The sequence below is a fragment of the Pinus tabuliformis genome, chromosome J, assembly GCF_031772625.1.
Source record: "Pinus tabuliformis cultivar Carrire ecotype Pingquan chromosome J, CPIR1, whole genome shotgun sequence".
Lineage (NCBI taxonomy): Eukaryota > Viridiplantae > Streptophyta > Pinopsida > Pinales > Pinaceae > Pinus > Pinus tabuliformis.
Window position 1 is genome coordinate 1480496798 of NC_142295.1, and position 21467 is coordinate 1480518264.

Below are 21467 nucleotides of genomic sequence, written 5' to 3' on the forward strand. Positions count from 1 at the left end.
CATTTGAGATTGAAATAGATGCTAGTGACTATGCCATGGGAGCAGTGTTGATGCAACACGGTAAACCCATATGTTATCATTCTGAGACATTTAATTCTGCAGTAGTTAATTATCCCACATATGACAAGGAATTGTATGCATTAGTACAAAGTGTGAAAAAGTGGAAACATTATTTAATGGGGAAAGAGACAGTTATACATACTGATCATCAACCACTTCAATATTTACACTCACAAACTAAGTTGCAGCAATCAAGACACCATAGGTGGATGGGTTTTCTACAACAGTTTCATCTTGTCATCATATATAAAAAGGGCATACACAATAAAGTTGCAGATATGTTGTCCAGACCAATCATAAATGCATCTGCTATACTTAAGCATAATTCAGTATTGCATGAAAGCTACATTGAACAATATGCTCAAGATATAGATTTTAAAGATGTATATGCAACTTTAAGTCATGACAAACAAGTAGAAGAATTGGATTATCATGTTAAGGACCAACTCTTGTATCATTTTGGAAAGTTATGCATTCCAAAAACTGAAAGAGTAAAGATAATTCGAGAGGCACACACTTCTCTAATATCAGGTCACTTTGGTGTAAGTAAAACAGTTGCACATCTGCAAAGATTTTGTTATTGGCCAAAAATGAATGAGACAGTTTCTAGATATGTAAGAGGGTGTACTATGTGTTCTAAAAGAAAGCCCAGCAATAGAAAACTAGTCTTGTACACTCCACTACTAGTTCCTTCTCATCATTGGGAAAGTGTTTCCATGGACTTTGTTGGGGGATAACCTAAATCTAGAAAAGGTCATGACTATTTATATGTTATTGTGGATAGGTTCAGCAAAATGCGTATTTTAATACCTTGTAACAAAAAGATTACAACTCAACAAACAACAAAGTTGTTCTTTCAGCATGTATGGGTTCATTTTGGATTACCCACTTCCATTGTATCTGATCGAGATTCCCGATTTGTTGGGAAATTTTGGTCGAGTCTACGGGAATTTATGGACACCAGACTGAAGAGGAGCACAACCTTTCATCCACAAACAGATGGCCAAACAGAAGTGGTCAACAGGACAGTGATCCAGTTGCTCGGAGGCTATTGCAGCAAGCATCCCAAGCTTTGGGATGAACATTTATGTTATGTGAAGCATGCTTACAAATGTGCTTAACATTCTTCTACACAAAGATCTCCTTTTGAGACATGTTTTGGTTTCACACCAATGTCTCCCTTGGATTTTGTCTTTGGTAAAGACATAGTGGTTGATGGACACAGTGATGTGGAAAAGGCAACCAAGTTCATTGAACAAATCCAAGAGATTCACCAGGCAGTATAAGAACAGCTGGAAAAGAACCAAGCCAAGTATAAGGCAAGGCATGATAAGCATCAGATTGAGCATAGCTTCCAAGTTGGTGATCAAGTCTTGCTGTATATCAGCAAAGATAGAATGCAAGGTGAAGGTAAGAAGCTGAAGCCAATAAGGTATGGACCTTTCAAGATACTTGAGAAAATTGGTAAGAATGCTTTTGGCCTTGATTTGCCAGCTTACATGCACATCTATTCAGTAGTTAATGCAGAAAACTTGAGACTATTTGAACCTTCATTGATTGAAGATCTCGAAGAGCAGAGTCAATTTCCTTCTATTGATGCTCTGTTACCTACATATCTCAATGAATTGTAGGAAGATACAGTTCTAGACAGGAAGGTGAGAACTACGTGTAGAGGTGATATTGAGTACCTCAAGATTGGACTCAAAGGTTCAAAACCAAGCAGTGAAAAATGGATAGAAATTGGGCAAGTGAGAAATTTGTGCCCTCACTTGATCGATGCTTAAAAAACAACTTTTGGTGGTCCAAAAGCTTTTGCAGTGGGAAGGCCGTGATCCAAATTGGATCCTAGAACACTCTCTAAGTTTTCATGAACTCTGTAAAATTCATGCCAAAGTTTCAAAGTCTTATAAAGATCAAGCTTATCAGAGATAACCTCGTAACAGTTGCAATTTGTGATCAGTGTGGAGCAACAAGGACCCTCAGTCAAGCGCATAGACCATCGGCCCATGGTAACATGCGCTGCCACAAATTAGCAAAACCAGTAGTCAATTCAAGAAACGGGGGCAGTTTCACTAATCGCATATCGTAGGGAAAACCCCTCAAAGAAGGAAAAGCCTCGAGCGCCCGGACCCAAAATAATTGTAAATTATGGAAAAGTACCGTTCCGATTCCGTCAGAAGTGGGGTCCCACAAAAACCAGCAGAATATCGGAAGGGCTTCGAGCGGTAAGCAGTTTCAACCGAGTCCCACCCGATGCCACACAATGGGTGCCACACATCCGGCAAAAGAGAGAGAAAACCATTCACATCAGACGAGTAAACATCATGTTACTTACCTGCCCGATATGAACGACGATCGTAGGATCTGGGGCTACAGATCGATGACGGAGATGCGTTACGATGGATGACCAGACTTCACGAGGTAAACAGACAGAGTTGTATAGGATTTGAATTCCGACGTGGACAATGCGTTGGCAAAAGGACGTGTTCGCTGGAATTCTTGGAGTAAACTGAATAAACGGTTGTTTTGAAAAACGTCTGGGAGAACTAACACTTAGTTCGTTATGAAATAGCTGGCCACCTCCCTATGAAGCGTTATACAATGATGATTACGCAGAACAAATGGATTCAAATGGACAGAGGCAGGGGAACCAGAAAGCCGGGAAGCGGAAATGAATAGTCAGAAAGCAGATTGGCTTTAAAGCCACGAACTGATAGAGAAATCAGTAAGCAAGTTAAAGGAAGCAGTAAAGCAGTAAGCGAGTTAAGAAAGCTAAGAGCAGAGAACAGAGAGAAGAAGTCGAGATGACCTGCAGAAGCAAAGGCAGCATCGAGACAGAGACATGGAGAGTCAGAGAGTCTGTGTACTCTAGAAAGGGCTTTGGAGGTTCAAGTGAACTCCTCTGTATATGCCTGTCATGTCTTGAGTCTCAGAATGGACTCATACTATTGTGACCAATGGAGGTCGAGATTCAGTAAGGAGAGTCTGTGTACTCCAGAGACTTGGGGAATCCAAGTACAGTCTTGCTGATTTATATCTGTTGAGTGAGACTCAAATTGAGCTCACTGTTGTAAAAAATCTACTTTGAAAACATAATAGAGAGGCCACCACTGAAGGCTGGACCAAGAGACGTAGCCCAGGAGTATTGGGCGAACTCCTTATTAAACTTGTTGTGTTTATATGTTTGCCTGTTGTGCTTTCTTTAAATGCTTTTGTGTCTGTGTATTTCACAATCTTATCGATCCATTTCCTAAAATAACATAGACACATCCACGCACATGAGCCCGTAATACCTTAATTGTTTGTTTTAGATCAATTTCAGATCAAGTGGTATCAAAGCTCTAGGTTGTTAAGGTTAGAAAAGCTTGTGCTGGATTTTGTTGTTGAATGTTAACCATGACAAAGCTCAAATTAGGAGAAGGAGAATTTGTTGAAACTAACCCAGAGATTGGAAGAGTCTACCCTAAGAGGAAAATGGCAAAAGAAAGTCCCTTGGAATTAGACTCCCAGTTCATGGATAGTTTCATGACCATGAGAGCCATGGTAGAGGAAATGTATAAAGAATTTAAGAAAGGTAGAGATGAAGATTTATCAAACTCCAAACAAGATAAAGGAGTGGAAGAATCTCTCCTCCATGACCATTCTAAATGCAAAGGGAAAAAAGAAAAGCTTCCCACACCTCCTAATAGCCCTGAAAATAAAATGATGATCATCTACAAGCTTCAAAGTCACATCAAGCGAGTCTGAGCCACAACCTACCATACCAGATTCAGAGTTGTAGCCAGAGACAAATATGCCCCTGAGCATGCCTTCAGTTGATAATCTAGGACACTTCCTCTAGCAGAAGACTTCAACTTCTTTCCAGTTTAGGAAGAATTCCAGGAATCGAATTGGGGACACTTCCTCTATCAGAATACTTCAACTTCTTGCCAGTTTTGGAAGAGTTCCAGGAATTAAATTAAGCATTCTAGAGTTGTTGGTCATCCTTAAACCATCACAGGTTGAGACTTCCCTTTTCAGGTTGAAGTTCTCCCTTTTATGCGGGGTGAGACCTCCCTTTCATGGTTGAAGGTTTCCCTCTTCAAAACATCAGGAGCACTTCCTCTAGCAAAAGACTTGAGCTTCATGCAAGACTTGGAAGAGTTCCAGGAACTGCACTAAGCATTCCATAGTTGGTGGTCATCCTTAAACCACCGCCCTTTATACCAACATTTTAGAGAGCACATTCAGCGTAGTGCTGCCATACATTTTTTGCACATTTTGTATTACAGCTCTCTTCTTGGACTCATACATAACCCTTTGGATTAAGGGGGAATGTTGGACACCTAATCATCTATGGGTTAGTGTGGAAGCCGAATAGACGAACGATATCAAAAAGACCTTGGGATGTGGAACCCAATGGTCAAACCATGTACTATAAATGTATATGTTTTGTTAATAAAAAATGTACTCTCATGTTTTATCTTTCAGATTATGTTGCTACCCATGTGTGTGTTTAACACAGGCTAAAAATGAAAAGTGTTGATACTGGAATAATGTCTTTTTTTTTAGGGTAAATTTTTAACATTTTTTAATAATGATGTTAACAATAAATATCATGACTCTGAAAAAATTTAAATTTCCAATGATTTTCAAGCATGATATTAAAGATAAAATATCACATCTTTGAAAAGCCTTAAATTCCAACGATTTTTACACATGACATTAAATTTAAGATATCACGTCTTTGAAAAACCTTAAAATTCCAACAATTTGTAGGCATGGTAATAAAGAAAAAATACTTGTAATTGTTTTCAATCATAGCATTAAAGATAAAATATCATGACTTAGAAAAACATTAAAATCTTGACAATTTTTCAACCATGGAATTAAAACCAAAGATTATGACTACAAAAAAATCTTAAGTTTTCAAAATATTTCAAGCATGACATTATGGAAAAAAATTATTTCTAAAGAAACTTTAAAAATCAACACCTGAATGAAAAAGTTAATATACCAAGAATAATTTATTTTTTAAATGCTAAATGTGTAGCGATTTTGAAATCTTAGCCTAAGACAGCTTGATACATTGCAACAAAAATTTAAAAATAAACCATCAAATTAACACGCAATATAGGTGAACTTGACCCATTATAATGAAAACTTAAAGACCAACCATGAAATTGACACATTGTGGGGGTAGACTCGATTCATTATAACAAAAATTTTAAAATCCACTATGAAATTTCACATAGTGGTATCGGGTTGCTAGACGAGCATTGACCAGGCCCTGCAAAAAAAATAAATCAAAATAATAAATAAATAAATAAATATATAGATAAATAAAAATGAAAAATACAAAAGAAAACAAAAATTCAAATATTGAAAAAAATAAAAACAATAAAAAAACACAAAAAATTAATACAAAATATAACAAAAATTCAAATATTAAAAAAATAAAAACAATAAAAAAAACACAAAATTTTATAAAAAATAATAACAAGTAATAAAACATATATATTTTTTAAAACATGACAAACAAAAATCAAATATAAAAAATATACAAAGAAGAAAAAAACTATAAAATGTAAAAAATTCAAAATTAACTTGTAAAATTTAAAATTAATACATACATATATTTATATAATTATTTTTAATAATTAAAAATTATGATATTAAATTATTTTTTATTAAAAAAATTTAAAAATATATATTAGTAATTTATTGTTTAAAAAAATATTTGTAGTGAATGCAATTCCAAATAAAATAAAAACTTTTATCATATTGATGTGTAATTATTTATATATTTAATATGATGATATATGCAATTTGAAAAATATTAATAATAAAATTATTTTTATAAATGTTTAATATAAATAGAATATTTCAATGTACATATTGATAAAATATTTCAATATTAAATATGTATGCATGAAAGAGCACATCAGTAAAAAAGAAAGAAATATATTATAGGTTTATTATAAAAAAAATATTTCAATTTACAATTTAACTAAAATATATTTAAAATTACTAATTTTTTAATTGAAAAAAATAAAAAAAATTGTAATCAAAATACATTAAATCCTCCTCGCATAATAAACTAAAAAATTTAAAATAAATATATGATGATGATGATGATGGTTAACGTCTGCTGAGACCAAACAATGATCTATCGGACCTAAATAAACAAATTATTTATTTTGATTTAAGATTTTATTCCTATGCTCGAAAAGCTTGGAGAGAAGCCTCTCGAGCTCACTATAATTTTAACATTGTAAAAGGCTAGGAAGGTCAGTATTGTAACAAAGATTGTGAAATTGAGATCTAATGTGCTTGTATGCAGGGCACTTTAAGAGGAAGTGGTTTTCATCCTCGATGCTACTATTCTCACAAATATGGCGGATCCTTTCCATCCATGCCGTTTTAGGAACTGCCCAACGACCTGTTTCACTATGGAGCTCATGAGAATTCGTTCTAATCTTTGCTATATTAATTTTCTTCTTTGAGCTAGTTAAAATAGAGAGATACTTTTGATCTTCAAGGGTGGGGTTGATGACCTTCTTATAATAACTTAATTTTCTTTTAGACGCTAAATCTTTCTCACACCACAATTTTTCTTTGAACTTAGAAGTAACAATATCTTTAATGTTATTTATGTTTTGCAAAGCATCATTCTCATTGATCTCTCAATAGTTTAACCAGGCCCTTGTGTCTTTATGCCATCCTCGGTTGAGCCTTAGGTGGCTTTGGCTGGAATTTAAAGCTAGCTTAGGAAGTCTATGATCGTCTATGTTATTGAGCTTGTGCTTGTACAACAGAAACCTAAGCATAGCTAGGCTCTCAATAGGGGAAAGACCTGCTTCTATAAGGAGAATAGGATAGGGTGTATTAATTTTAATTTTTAGGTTATAAGTTATAAAACTCTTCTGGATTTGCTCAATCTTTCTCCATGATTCTCTGGAGATGCTGCAACCCCAAACCTCACAGCCATATAAGATAATAGGAGTGACTAAAGTTTCAAAGAGGAACTTCTTTTTATCCCACATTACGAGGTTTGTTGTTTTACAATTATTTTCAAGACCAAAATAAGCTTTCCACCCCCCATTGATCCTTTTCTCAATGCTATGGTTCTAGTTGAGCTTGTGATGGATATCAATTCCTAGGTACTTGTAAGAATACACTTCCTCCAAGTTATTATTGTCATACATAAAATTAGCGTAAGTGTCCTTCTTGGATTTTATAATCATAACTTTTGTTTTGTCAGTGTTAACAGTCATACCCATGGTAGAGCATAAATCCTTAAGAAGCTTGAGTTGCTTATCAAGATCAGAAGGGCACCTTGCCAAAAGAACAATATTGTCAGCATAGAGAAGAAGGATAATGACTATCCCAGCTAAGATCATGCCATCACATCCTGCTTCTTCTAAATAGCCTTCGAGCTTATCGATGTAAATGCCAAATAGGGTAGGGGAGAGGAGACAACCTTGTTTAACTCCGATGTTACACTTAATATCTTTCGACCACCCCTCATTTCTCTTTAGCTTGGCAATTACATTCTCGTATAACCTTATAGTAGCCACTCTCAACTCAAGAGGAACCTTTAGCTCTTCTAACCTATTCCAAAAGTTGTATATTTATAATATTATAAAATTAATTAATTAAAATAAATATATATCTATAAAATTAATTAATTAAAATAAATATATATTTATAAAATTAATTAATTAAAATAAATTTATATTTATAAAATTTATAAAAGTAATTAATTATATGGTTGGGTGAATTATTGAAAATCAATTTTCATTTTAAATCAAGCACAAATATACATAAATATACATATGCATGAAAATTTGTAAAAACATTCCCTGCAACATTACTTTTTAAGATTTAGAATAATCATCATCAATATTATATAAAATTATTTTAAATCTTTATATCTTAAAAATATAAAACTTATAAATTTGAAAAAATTAAAACATCTATAATATGAACATCTATACATAATTACTTTACCTTTCTAACTTTAACATGATGACTATCATATTCCTCTATAAGAATGAAACCCAATGAAAAAAAATAAACTTTACTTCTAACTACCAAACTAAAATATAAAACTTTTTATTACAACATTAATAAGAAATCTTTTTGCAAACATTAATTAAACTTAAAACCTATTAAAAAATTAATATTCACTTAAACAAAAACTTATGCGGTCTATTTGGTGCTTTAACCAGAGTGATTCTAAAGGACCGACTAAGAATACTTAAACTTATGCGGTCTATTTGGTGCTTTAACCAGAGTGATTCTAAAGGACCGACTAAGAATACTTATGAAAGAGGATTGAAATATTTCAAGGAGCTTAAAAGAATTTCAAAATATTTGGGAAAGGGTTTCTCAACCTATTTAGATTCATATAAAGAAGAAGTTTGAAATATTTGGAAAAGTGTTTATCGAACCATGTTTAAAGTACTAATGAAAGAGGGCTTTGTGTTGAAGGATAAGAGGGGCTTATTAATTTATGAAATTGAGGTATTTTATGGTACGTAGTTAATCTCACCACTTAGGTAGCTTTGAAGAGATTTCACAGAATTTATATAACATATTTTATTTTATTTATATTAAGTATTTTATGAGGTAATTATTTATATATATATATATATATATTTTGAAAATAATTGTATTGAAGATATTTATAGAAAAATATGTAAAATATTTCAATTATATTTTTGAATATTTATATTATATTTAAAAAATAATTTATTATTATATTTAAGGAAATTTAGATTTTATATTAATTGTTTTTGTTGGTGGAAAAGTTTAATCACTTCTTTTTTTTTAAGCAATGAATGTTATTATGAATTGATTTTGAAAATTTAAATATTTTTAAATACTTTCATATATATAAAATTTTTAAAGTAATTTGTTTTTAAGTAAATCTAAAGAAGATTTGAAAAGTTTTAGATTTTTTTTTTTCATAACATCATTTAGGATTTTAATTTCACATTAAATAAAAAAAATTAAAACCTTTATTTTCATTAAATAAATATATTTAGTAAAATTGAAAAAGACGTCATCATCAAAAATCATAACCACTATATTAAAATGACTTATACCAAGAGTATTTATAAATAATGACTTGAGATGTTTCAATAAGGTTTATGGTTATTTTTGTATAATATTTTGGGAGGGTAATTTAGACTGGTGTATTACATAATTTTTCATCTATTTTATAATTTCTTAGGTAAAAAAATTAGAGAAATTAGTTTTTGGGTCGCATTTAAGACGTAGTTGTAGAAATTTGATAGAAATTGCAACTGCTCGAGATTTCCACTCAAAAACAAGAGACACAATTCTACTCTAGTGATCTGCAGAATGGAAATCACAATTTAGAACAACATGCATAGACATGCAACAAGCAAAACAAAAAGTACACAATGATTTCTAGGGGAACCCAACTAGGAAAATTCCCTCAAGCCTCTTTGCATTAATCAGTTGAATAGAGAAACTATTACAATTGTTAGCTCTAGCTCTCAGCTCAACTTGTAAAAGAATAATTGTTCGCTCTACTGAATGAGAAACTCTAGCTAATACTTAGCCAATTATCTACTCATATAGATTCCTATTTCCTTGTGCAATTCCTCAGGAAATTAGCCCCTAAGAGATAGGAATTTCCTCCTATTTTCTTGCACAATTCCCAAGGATTGATCTCCTGTCTCATGCAAAAATTGTACACTAAAACTAGTATACAATTGATGTACACTGACTTTTCATCTCCACTTCAGCTGAAGAATTCAAATTCCTTGTGTGCATTACCTATTTTAGGTTGATTGATCAATTAACTCATAGATCTCTGAGTTAGGTTGTTGTCCCACCGCACAAGTGACCTTCAACTGACTTTATCAATAGATAGAGGCTAGTTATCTGAATACAACTGAAAATAACTGAAATAGATTGCTAAAATTTACCAATTACACATGCATAAGTAAAATCCAAGCACTCTAACTCAAATTAATTGAGCTAACTAAGTGACAAGAGCCATGTCAAACTAGTTAACTACCACCAAGTTGTCCTGCTGATGTGGAAATTTGATTTACTCAATTTGACTAAGGCTAAAGTCAAATTGAGCCTTTCTTGTTACATTTGTTTAACACTCCCTCTTAGCAAGAAATGGATTTTTCAGCACCCCTATCCCGTACCTATGGAATTCCAATTTACCTCTCGAAAATTTGTCAAGATGTGGGTATCTTGCTCCTCAACTGGAATATATTGTAGCAAACATAATTCTCCTCTGCACATAGTCCCACAAATGGTGATACCAGATATCAATGTGCTTGGACCTATCATGAAATACCAGATTATCAGAAAGCTTAATGAAACTTTTATTATCATAATATATCACTGTCGAATCCATATCCTAACTAAAAAGACCCACAAGTATTTTCCTCATCCATATGGCCTCACATGCTACCTAAATTGCAACCATATATTCAAACTCTATTGATTTGAGCGCCATAAATATCTGCTTCTTTTTGTACTAGGAAATAGTTGTAGACTCAACACTATAGATAATACCTGAAGTACTTTTCCTGTCCGATGGAATCCCTTCCCAATCTGCATTGGTGAAGCCTTGGAGCTTCACTCCCACTGTCCTCATGTACCATAATCCATACTTAGTAGTGCCTCTAAGGTACTTTAACACATACTTTGTTGCCTTCCATTACAACTTGGTAAGCCTCACCATAGATTGACTTAGCTGGTTTACTGCATAGCACATTTTGGGTCTTGTGTTCACAAGATACATCAAAGACACCACAAGCTTCCTGTAAATGGTAGAATCAACCTCTTCACCTGAAGTGGTATTCTCCTTCCTCTAGTTTGTAGCTAGATGTGTGTCCATGGGCTTACAATTATCCATTTTAAATCTTTGAAGTATTTCAGAGGCATACTTCCCCTAAGACACAAATAATTCACCATCACCTTACCATACTTCCAACCTAAGGAAGTAATGCATTAAGCCCATGTGTTTAATCTAAAATTCCCTTGCAAGATCCTCTTTGTAAGAGCGAATCAACTGCTCATCACCTGTCAATATTAAATCATCAACATTCAAAAAAAGAATAAGAAGCATTCCATTTACCACAATGTGATAGAGGTTCACATCTGCTTCACTTTTGGTGAAGCCCAATCCACTGAGGTAACTTTCAATTGAGTGTACCATGCTTGGGGTTCTTATCTGAGAACATAAAATGCTCTCCTGAATCTGCACACATGCGTCTCTCAATTATATGTCTCAAATCCTTCTGTATGCTCTATGTAAATTTCATCCTTAACAACATCGTTGATAAAGGTGGTCTTCACATCCATCTGGTGGATTTTCCACCCCATATATGCAATCAATGCTATAATGGATCAGATTGAGGAATATCTTGCAACCGGTAAAAAGTTTCCTCGTAGTGCACTCACTCTACCTAAGAGAATCCTTTGGACACAAATATGGACTTGTCCTTCTCAATGCTCCCATCAACTACATGCTTCACTTTGTAGATCTATCTGGAACTAACCACTGATTTCCCTTCTGGTCTCAACACCACCTCCCATACAATGTTCTTCATGATGGATTCGTATTCTTCCACCATGGAATCAACCCAAACAGGTTGAGAAACAACTTCCTCAAATGAAGAAGTCTTTGTTTCAATGAGCTTAGTCATGAGAGCCATGTAATCAGTGTGACTATCAGGTGAACTCCTCTGCCTGCACTATGATGTAGGGGCTCCCACATTATCCCTAGCATCCAACAACAATCTATCATATTCTCTAGTTCTCTTTCTCCCCTCTCTAGGTGGTTTTGGTTGAGTGGGTGCCTCCACTCTACCTCCTGTCTGCTTCATTACATGTGGCTGCTCCACAACTTGCTAAAGCTCCTCCTAAGGCTCATCATTTGGAGATAGAAGCTCATACTCTGATGGGATACTCATCTCTCTTTCCAGAGAGTATCTCATAGCATTATCCTCATCGAACTTGACATCTCTCCTCACAACTATCATCCTAAGTGAGGGTAAATACACCTAGTAATTGTGTGGAGTTTCAGTGTATTGTATAAAAACAACCAAATTTGTTGTAGGCTCAAGTTTCTTCATCAAATTCTTGGAGACATGGAAAGAAAATGAAGCTAAAAATATTTTGAAATGAGACACATCATATGGAACAAGGCACTATAATCAAGGTACCAAACACTCCCCATAATAGTGTCGGTCATGCATGCTACTAGGGTGAAGTCTAATTTGAATTGTGAAGCCATTGCTTGATCTCCTACTCCTCTTTAAGGATTCTTGGTGGACTTCTGGTGTGGACATTTAGCTGCATATTGCATGTATTTTTTGTAGCGAAAGCATGTTATCTTGCTCAAGTATTTATTCTTTCCATTATTTTGGATGGATTTAAGTTTTCTCTGGGTCGTCTTCCCTTTTACCTTCTTCCCATTTCCAACCAAGGAAAAATTATCTTCATCCTCATACTTGGATGATGTTCCATCTCTTTTATTTCTCCTGAACTCTTCTTAAACCAAATCAAACCAAAACATTTCCTAATTCAATAATTTTTCCCTTCCATTCATAGAGTCTAGGTAGTTGTGCCAGGATTTTGGAAGTCCTAGAAGAGTTAGGCTCAATAGTTCGTCTTCTGCAAAATTCACCCCTACCCCTTCAATCTCATCATGAACTCGTGTAAACCTGGAGAGATATTATGGAATAGTATCATTCCTCTACATTCTAATGTTTCAAATTTTGTCTTTCATGACTAATTTTCTACGGTCGTTTCTATTTTCAAATAGCTTAGTTAGTTTCTTCCACATAGAAAATGGTGTCTTGTTGCCATGGATATTTGAGACAACATGGTCTCTCACACCATCCAGAAGAATTATCCTATCCTTTGCAACATCCTTCTTCCATTGGGTTAATTGTTAAGCATCGTGACTAGTAGGGTTTTGCAATGTCAATCTTAACTTATTATAACACACCATTTTCATCAATAAATGCTTCCATTCAATCCTTCTAAGCTATGAAATTTGAGCTACCCTCCATGAGCATACCCAAATCTTGGTCCGTTGAAAGACATTCTCGTGATCCTAAAGAAAAAATGTTGCACTAAAATTTCCAAATTGAAATTCCTGAGGGACAAGTTTGAAATATTGGCTCTAATGTAATATCAAGTTTCTGATACCATGTATAAATTTGATATAAATTGCAATTGCTCAAGATTTCAACTGAAATCCAAGAGACACAATTTTACTCTATTGATTTGTAGAATGGGAATAATTATTTAGATCAACATGCATAGACATGGAACAATCAAAACCACAAGTACACAGTGATTTCTAGGGGAACCCAACTGGGAAAAAACCCTCAAGCCTCTTCGCATTAATTATTTGAATAGAGAAACTATTACAATTGCTAGCTCTAGATATGAGATCAACCTACAAAAGAATAATTGTTCTCTTTCCTAAATGAGAAACTATGGCAAACACTTAGCCAATTATTTGTTCGTCTCGCCTCCTATTTCCTCTTGAAATTTATGAGGAAATCAGCCCCTAGAAGATAATAATTTCCTCTTATTTTCTTACGAAATTCCCAGGGATTGATCTCCTGACTCATGTAACAATTGTACACTCAAACTAGTATACAATTGATGTTGCATTACATTGTGATCTCCACTTTAGTTGAGGAATTCAAAATCCTTGCACGTATTAGCTATTTTGGGTTGATTGATAAACCAATTGATATATCTATGAGTTAGACTGTTGTCCCACTGCACAACTAACCTTCAACTGACTTTATCAATAACTAGAGGCTAGTTAACTAAATACAACTGAAAATAACTAAACTGGATTGCCAAAATTTAACAATCACACATGCATAATTGAACTCCAAGCCCTCTAACTTGAATTAAATGAGCTAACTAAGTGACAAGAGCCATGTCACACTAGCTAACTGCCTCCAAGTTGTCCTGCTGAGGTGGAAATTCAATTCTCTATTTGACTAAGGCTAAAGTCAAATTGAGTCTTTCTTGCTACATTTTTTTAACAGTAGGTGTTAAATGATTAAATTAGAATATAAAAACATCTAGAAGCAATTCGAATTATACAACTACATTTTTTGAGATAAAAAAATATATAAATATAGGTTCATTCACTTAATGCTATTTTTCACATTGAAATCTTTCCAACTATATAAAAATTACATCAACCAAGAATAGTAATTATACATTATGCCTCCCGCAAGTTGACAGGTTGTATTGGCCAACACGGTACCAAGGGGATATGAAGTCATCCCCCATTATTTAGACATGTGTGGTTAGCCATGAGTGGAATGCTTAGCGAATTTTGAAGGGTCCAAAATTCCAACACTAGTTGATGGTAACACTAATTTGAAAACAAAGATAACTATCAAGCTATGATGATTATTGTTTATGAAAGGAAGTGGTTCCATCATGGGGGCTTCACTGAAAAATCAATAGCATATCACATGAGTTCATATTGGGGCATAAAAAATGAGGAAAAAGTGAAATAATATATTGAGCATATAATAGGGGTTAAAAGGATTTTGTATGTTGTATAGCAATAAGTGTATTATAAGGTATTGTTTATACAATACATTGGTCATGAAAAATAAAAAAACAAGAGGTATGGAGAAATATAGGGTGAAGAGTATTGTGGGAGTTTCACAAGTGGGAGGGAGAAAGAAAAAAATATGGAAAAAATATGTCCATAGTAGCGTAATATTCAAACCTGTGGCCCTAGTATTGACATGTTACGTTTTTTCTATCTTATGTTAATGCTTAGAGGGTGATATTAATGAGAAATATCCCAAGATAGGCAATGATTTTGATTATATGTAGGTATTTGTAGTAGCATGAATTTTTTTTTAATTTTTATTTTTTTAATTTTTTAATTTTATTTTTTATGCTAGTGGCCATCTAGAGCCTATTTGTTGATGTATTTTTAGTTAAGAGATGGATTGCAATGACTGTTATTTTGGTTATGTGCACCCTTACATGCTATATAAATGAGAACTTGTAATTTGTGGACTTGTGGTTGATGAATATTATAACTACTAGATGAATGGTGTTACATAATTTAATCCATGTTTTTATGTTTTTATCACAAATTCGTCATTCTACAAGCTTTTATTGACATATATGCATCCAAATATATATATATATATATATATATATTCACTCCCAAAATCAGTCCTAGTCTGAAAGATTTTGAAAATGGCACTCCTTGCTTTTGCTTCCACTCCCACTTCCCGCTTCTATTCCTGCTTCCTGCTTCTTCTCTCGCTCCCAAGCAACCTTCCTCCAGAACAGACATGCAACATATTATTAATACCTCTATGATCTATGTCTAATGTGTGCATTAATATTTTTCACCTGTTTCTATGCTAGTGATCCTCCCAATGAAGGGGCAATAGAGAAGACAACAAATATGGCACCTTCACCCTTGCATTAGTGATGAATAGGTTGAATGAAAGTGAATGAGACAGTGATATAGACTATTGATTTGTAGAGGGCACATGCATTCCATATGATATAGTTAAATAGACTATTGTTTGGAAGAGAGTGTACGCACTGCTCAAGGCATGCATGTCACACTTTCAATTAATTCTAGTTTAGTTGTTGCTTCAAATTTAGCAATTTCAATTTTGGATAAAATTTTTCCATTATTAAAGCTTTTCTTTTGTTATTTTTAGCATGCATGATATATTCTTACTAAGAGGTTGTAAATCCTTAGTCAATTATAATACTTATGCATGCGAAATTCCCATCTTAGGTAGAGGACACAAATACCAAGGAAGGGGTGCATGATAACATGCTCTAGTTCATTTTTTGATGGAGACACATTTACTTGGAACTCTTACCATGCAACTTTGGTGCACTAGGTGATCAAGTTAGGGACATGATTTGAAAATGTCCAACCATATAGGATTTTTCATGTGCTCATATTCATTGTATTTTCTCTCCTCTTCCTATTATATAAGCGAGATGAAGGGCATGTCATTGTGTTAGTTATCGAGGTTTTATTTTGAACTACTGTAGTGTATCTTTTTCAGTATTCAATAGAAGATAGATGCAAATGAGGGTTCAAATCTATGTATTTTCCATTCAATTTTTCCACAAGATGTATTTGTAAATAAATCAACTTATATATGCCTCCCTTTTATTGAAACTTTCAAGTTTTCAACTACCTAGTATTTAGGTTATTCTTTCTAGGTGCAGAATCTGTTTACCTTTATTAATGAAAATAAAGGGATATAAATATAAAGGGGCATAATTTTTTGTTTATTTTTATTTTATTTTTTATTATTATTTTATTTTTATGAAAAACGAATACCTGCAATATCTAGTGAAAGTAGGGGATTTTTAACTTGGGAAGGTGTATTGGGTTAGTATTGGTAGGGAGCTAAATAAAGTGATTTTTAGAGACATTTTCCAATATTTTGTCAAATTAAGGGTATTTCTTAGTATTCCGTGAATGCATGTGTTATGTTAGAGGTTCATTGAGTGAAGCCCCCATGGGTTCCATTCTTTTGGTATTGTTACTATTCCATAGTTGAGTGGAGCATATAAGAATGGGATATTGAAGTATAACGTAGGAGGTAGAAGATTTTCTAGATGTTATCAAAGACAATGTCCATGACAACTCTATCGTAAGTGCCCCTTTCCTTGTAATTGCATTTAATAACTGAAAAATAGTAGAGTATTGAAATCACATTCTACTTGGGTTTTTTCCTATATTGGGTTTCCTAGGTTCCCTCTAATGTTTATTTGTGTGGATGGTGTGTCATTTAATTTTTAGCTATTTTCATCAATTTGAGTGATACGTTAGTAATACTAAATCCTAAATATGAGGTAATAAATTAGATAATAAAAGAATAAAAAATATTATGAGATTTGTGCTGAATAATTGTTCCAATAAAATATTCATAAAAGTTTACAAATATCAAGGATTTATCATCACATTTAAAAAAATTGGAGAGCTAATATTAAATAATTGAAAAGACTAAGACTGTACACATGAAGAAGGTTAACCGCTTTGTCAAAATATGTATTAAAAATTAACCACATTTATACTAAATAAAATTTAGACTTGTTACCTACATTTATTTATACATTTTTTTGCTTGTTAATTTGTTAGTAATAAAAAAGACTAACATGTAACCTCAGAGTTGTCAAAAATACACATAAATTACATATGACATAGGCTACACCAATCTATACTCATGACTGAATTTATACCAAATTTTTTTAAACTCATAATGTTTTCCAAACATAAAATATTTTAATAAAAACCATATCATCAATTATATATTTTCTAAACACTATATTTATTTATAAATAATTAAAATTTAAAAATATATATAACAATACAAACATTTAATTAAATAATTAAACATAATAAAACAAAATACACATACAAATTAAACATACCCCTCAAAATTAAACATACCCATAATCAAAATTTATCCCATACATAATCTTCATATCTACATCCATATCTATACATAACCATATTAAAGATGGAAAAAATGCCTCTCAAAGCATATAAAATTTTCTCTTTTTATTGTCTTAAAAGAAATGGGAAGCCCTTAATCATATTAAAGATTCAATCCAATGCCCCTCAAAGCATACAAAGGGCCTTTTTTTTTTATCGTTTTAAAAGAGGTGAGAACCTCGAGTTTTAATATAAATCATTAAGGAATATTTTCATAATTATTAGTGTTTTTTTTATATACAATATTTTTAGAGTTTTTGAATTAATTTATTTAATAATGAAATAGTTTTGAATTTTAATTCAGATGATTTGAGTATGATTTATTCTCTTCTCTCCTAAATTTAACTTTTATAATAATAAAACATATTATATTTATAAAAAATTAAATTTAATTATTTTCTAAAAATTAAAACTTTTAATTTTAACTATTTTCACAATAATTATATTAAAATAATAATTATTTTTAAAATTATTAATAAAATAATTATATATTAAATTAATTTAGAATTTTTACCATAATCTGATCCTTATGTCTAAGAATAATTAGAATGTCAATAAAATATGTGACAACATATTTTTTTTCAATGAAGATAACGCTTTATATTATTTGATTAGTTAATAATAAATAGAATTATATTTTTTAGGTGTTTTTTTCAGCATTAAAAAAAATTAGTGGTCTTCAAGGGAGTAAGCTTTCACTCTTGTCAAATATTTCTGTGTCTTCGGCTTTTAGCCTATTTCTTTATGTCCTAGGAAGATAAACTCTTAACTCAATAAAAATATAAATATATTGCAAACACAAATATTATTATCTAATTATTTTAGCTTTTAAATTTTTTATTCCAAACTCCAAACTCAATAAAAACAATTGTTTAGTTTTAAGGTATACTCCAAACTCTTAACTCAATAAAAACAATTTTTCCTTATATTCTAGAATTGTTTTTCTCTTAATTAAATAAAAATAATTTTAAGGTATACTCCAAACACAAAAATTATTATCTAACTATTTTAGATTTTAAAATTTTTATTCCAAACTCCAAACTCAATAAAACAGTTATATAGTTTTAAGGTATACTCCAAACTCTTAACTCAATAAAATCAAATTTTCCTTATATCATAGGAAAAATAAATTCTTAACTAAATAAAAATAGTTTTAAGATATTCTCCAAACATTATCGAATTATTTTAGATTTTAAAATTTTTATTCCAAACTCAATAAAAACAATTATCTAGTTTTAAAATATACTTCAAACTCTTAAGTCAATAAAAAACAATTAACTCAATAAAAATAATTAACTCAGTAAAAATAATTTTTTCTTATATCTTACAATTTTTTTCTTAAATAAATAAAAATAAAAATAATTTTAAAATACACTCCAAACACAAAAATTATTATCTAATTTTTTTTTTTAATTATATATATATATATATTTTAAATTTATTTTTAACATATAAATAAATTTAACATTTTTAAAAATATTTCAAACCTGTGAATGGTTCAATATTTCAATGATATTTCAATAAATTCTGGATTTTACTCACTAAAAACGAAAGATGCCCACAAAACCTCACAAACTGGACAATTAGAATGCAGCTAAAAACACGATGTTTCCCGTTGTTTGTTAGTGAATAATAAATATAAGCTTATCTTCACAAACATTTAAAATTTATCCATGAAAGACTTGTCCGCTCTGATTTCTTCTCTCTCCTAGTATTTCTTCTGGGGGCAATTTCTAGGCAAATGGAGATCGCGTCACTCGTATCACGTTTTCGCTGTATACAAGATATTTCGGTCTGCATTATTCCAAGAATTCCCACTTTTGTATTTTATTCCTGCACTGTATAATGCTGAGAATCGTCGCGCAGCTATTTAAGAAGCAGAGATGTACATGTGACGATCACCAGAGAGGGTGAAGAGTGCATTGCACTACCAACTCCGTTTTCTCAGAACTTCAAGACATGTTGGGTGTCAGTTCTGTCAATAAGTGTTCGATTTTTTCGACGAAAATGCCTATTATTTGCTCTCAACTCCGATCCATACACTCGAATCCATCGAAATATCCTTCCTACAGTGAACGTGCTGAGAGATTCATGGGAGATGACACACAATTAATCAGTCCATCTGCAAGGGTGACAGCGATTGATGGCTCTTCTCGCCCTCCGATCCCACGAACAGTCAATTGGCTTTTGCTGAATCAACTGCAAGATGGTTCATGGGGATCACAGTCACACCTTCCACTCTTTGATCGACTCCTCAACACTCTAGCTTGTGTCGTTACTCTCGCTACGTGGAATATCGGACCAGAACAAATAGATCAAGGTCCCATTTTCATTGTTTCTGCCTCGTATTATATTGTTGCTGTATCTTCCTGCCATATTTAGTATATGTTTATATTATATTATCACTGTATCTTTATGCTATATTCAATCTACGTTTATATTATATTATCTTTGTATTCTTATGTTATGTTTAGTATATGTTTATTATTCAATCTAATGGGTTGTAAATTAATGTGTTGTGAATTTATGGATATTTTTTTTTAATATATTTTTAAGTGAGATTTCAAAGTATTTTTTTAATAAGGAAGGTTTTAATTAGATATATAAAAATAAAACATCTTAATAAAATATGTTTAGGAAATTTACAATTTAGATAAGAATAATTTTAATTATATTAAAAATGAAGATGAAATTATATCTAAGGAATAAAATTTTTGGGGATAAGATACTCTAGGTTCTTTTTTTTCCTCGTGTTGAGTTTTGGTTTTCCATTACAGTTTTGGGTTTTCTATTATATCAAAATTTTTAGTAAAATTTTAAATTACTATAACTAAACCATTATCATATCTTTTTGAGTGGTTCCAGGGTGGCTGCTAAAGTGGCGGTTAGTCCAAGAGAGTGGGAAAATCCAACACTTTATTGAGCATCCAAGTGAGTGTGAAAATCCAACACCTTATTGGGCCAAGAGACTCATTCTACAGCCCAGTGTGATGTGTAACAAATAAAAATAAATAAATAACTATATAAAACATTTAAATAATGTAGGCTTATAAAAAAGTTTGTACTTAAAGAAATTGGATCTCTCTCTTCTTATGTTAGATCTGTATTTAAGATGGATCTATGCTGATTTTAGTTTTACTTTTCTTACATGGATGTCCATTGAAAATTTTGAGAATAATATGAAATCTGATAAACATAGAAGACTTGCTAAATATTATGAGAATTTTCCATTTACATAAATTCAGATTTTCTATCTTTGAAGCTGAAACACTGCTTACATTCTTTGCTTCCTGTTAGGTTTTTTTGGAGTGAATCTCTTGAGTTTTTAGATCAATGACGTGCATCTTCAACAGGTCTTGATTTCATTAGAAGAGCGATAGAACAAAAAAGAGGCATATATAAGTTTCAATAAAAAAGAGGCATATATAAGTTTCAATAAAAAGAGGCATATATAAGTTGAAAACTTGAAAGTTTCAATAAAAAGGAGGCATATATAAGCTGGCTGATTTACAAATACATATTGTGGAAAATTTGAATAAAAAATATATAGTTTTGAACTCTCATTTGCATCTATTTTCTATTGAATACTGAAAAATATACACTACAATAGTTCAAAATAAAACCTTGATAACTAACACAATGAATTGCCTTTCATCTCGTGTATATAATAGGAAGAGGAGAGAAAGTACAATGAATATGGACACATGCAAAATCCTATATGGTTGGACTTTTCCAAATCATATCCCTAACCTGATCACCTAGTGCACCATAGTTGCATGGTAAGAGTGCCGTGTAAGTGTGAGCATGTAATCATGCACCCCTTCCTTGAGATTTGTGTCCTCTACCTAAGATGGGAATTTATCATGCATAAGTATTATAA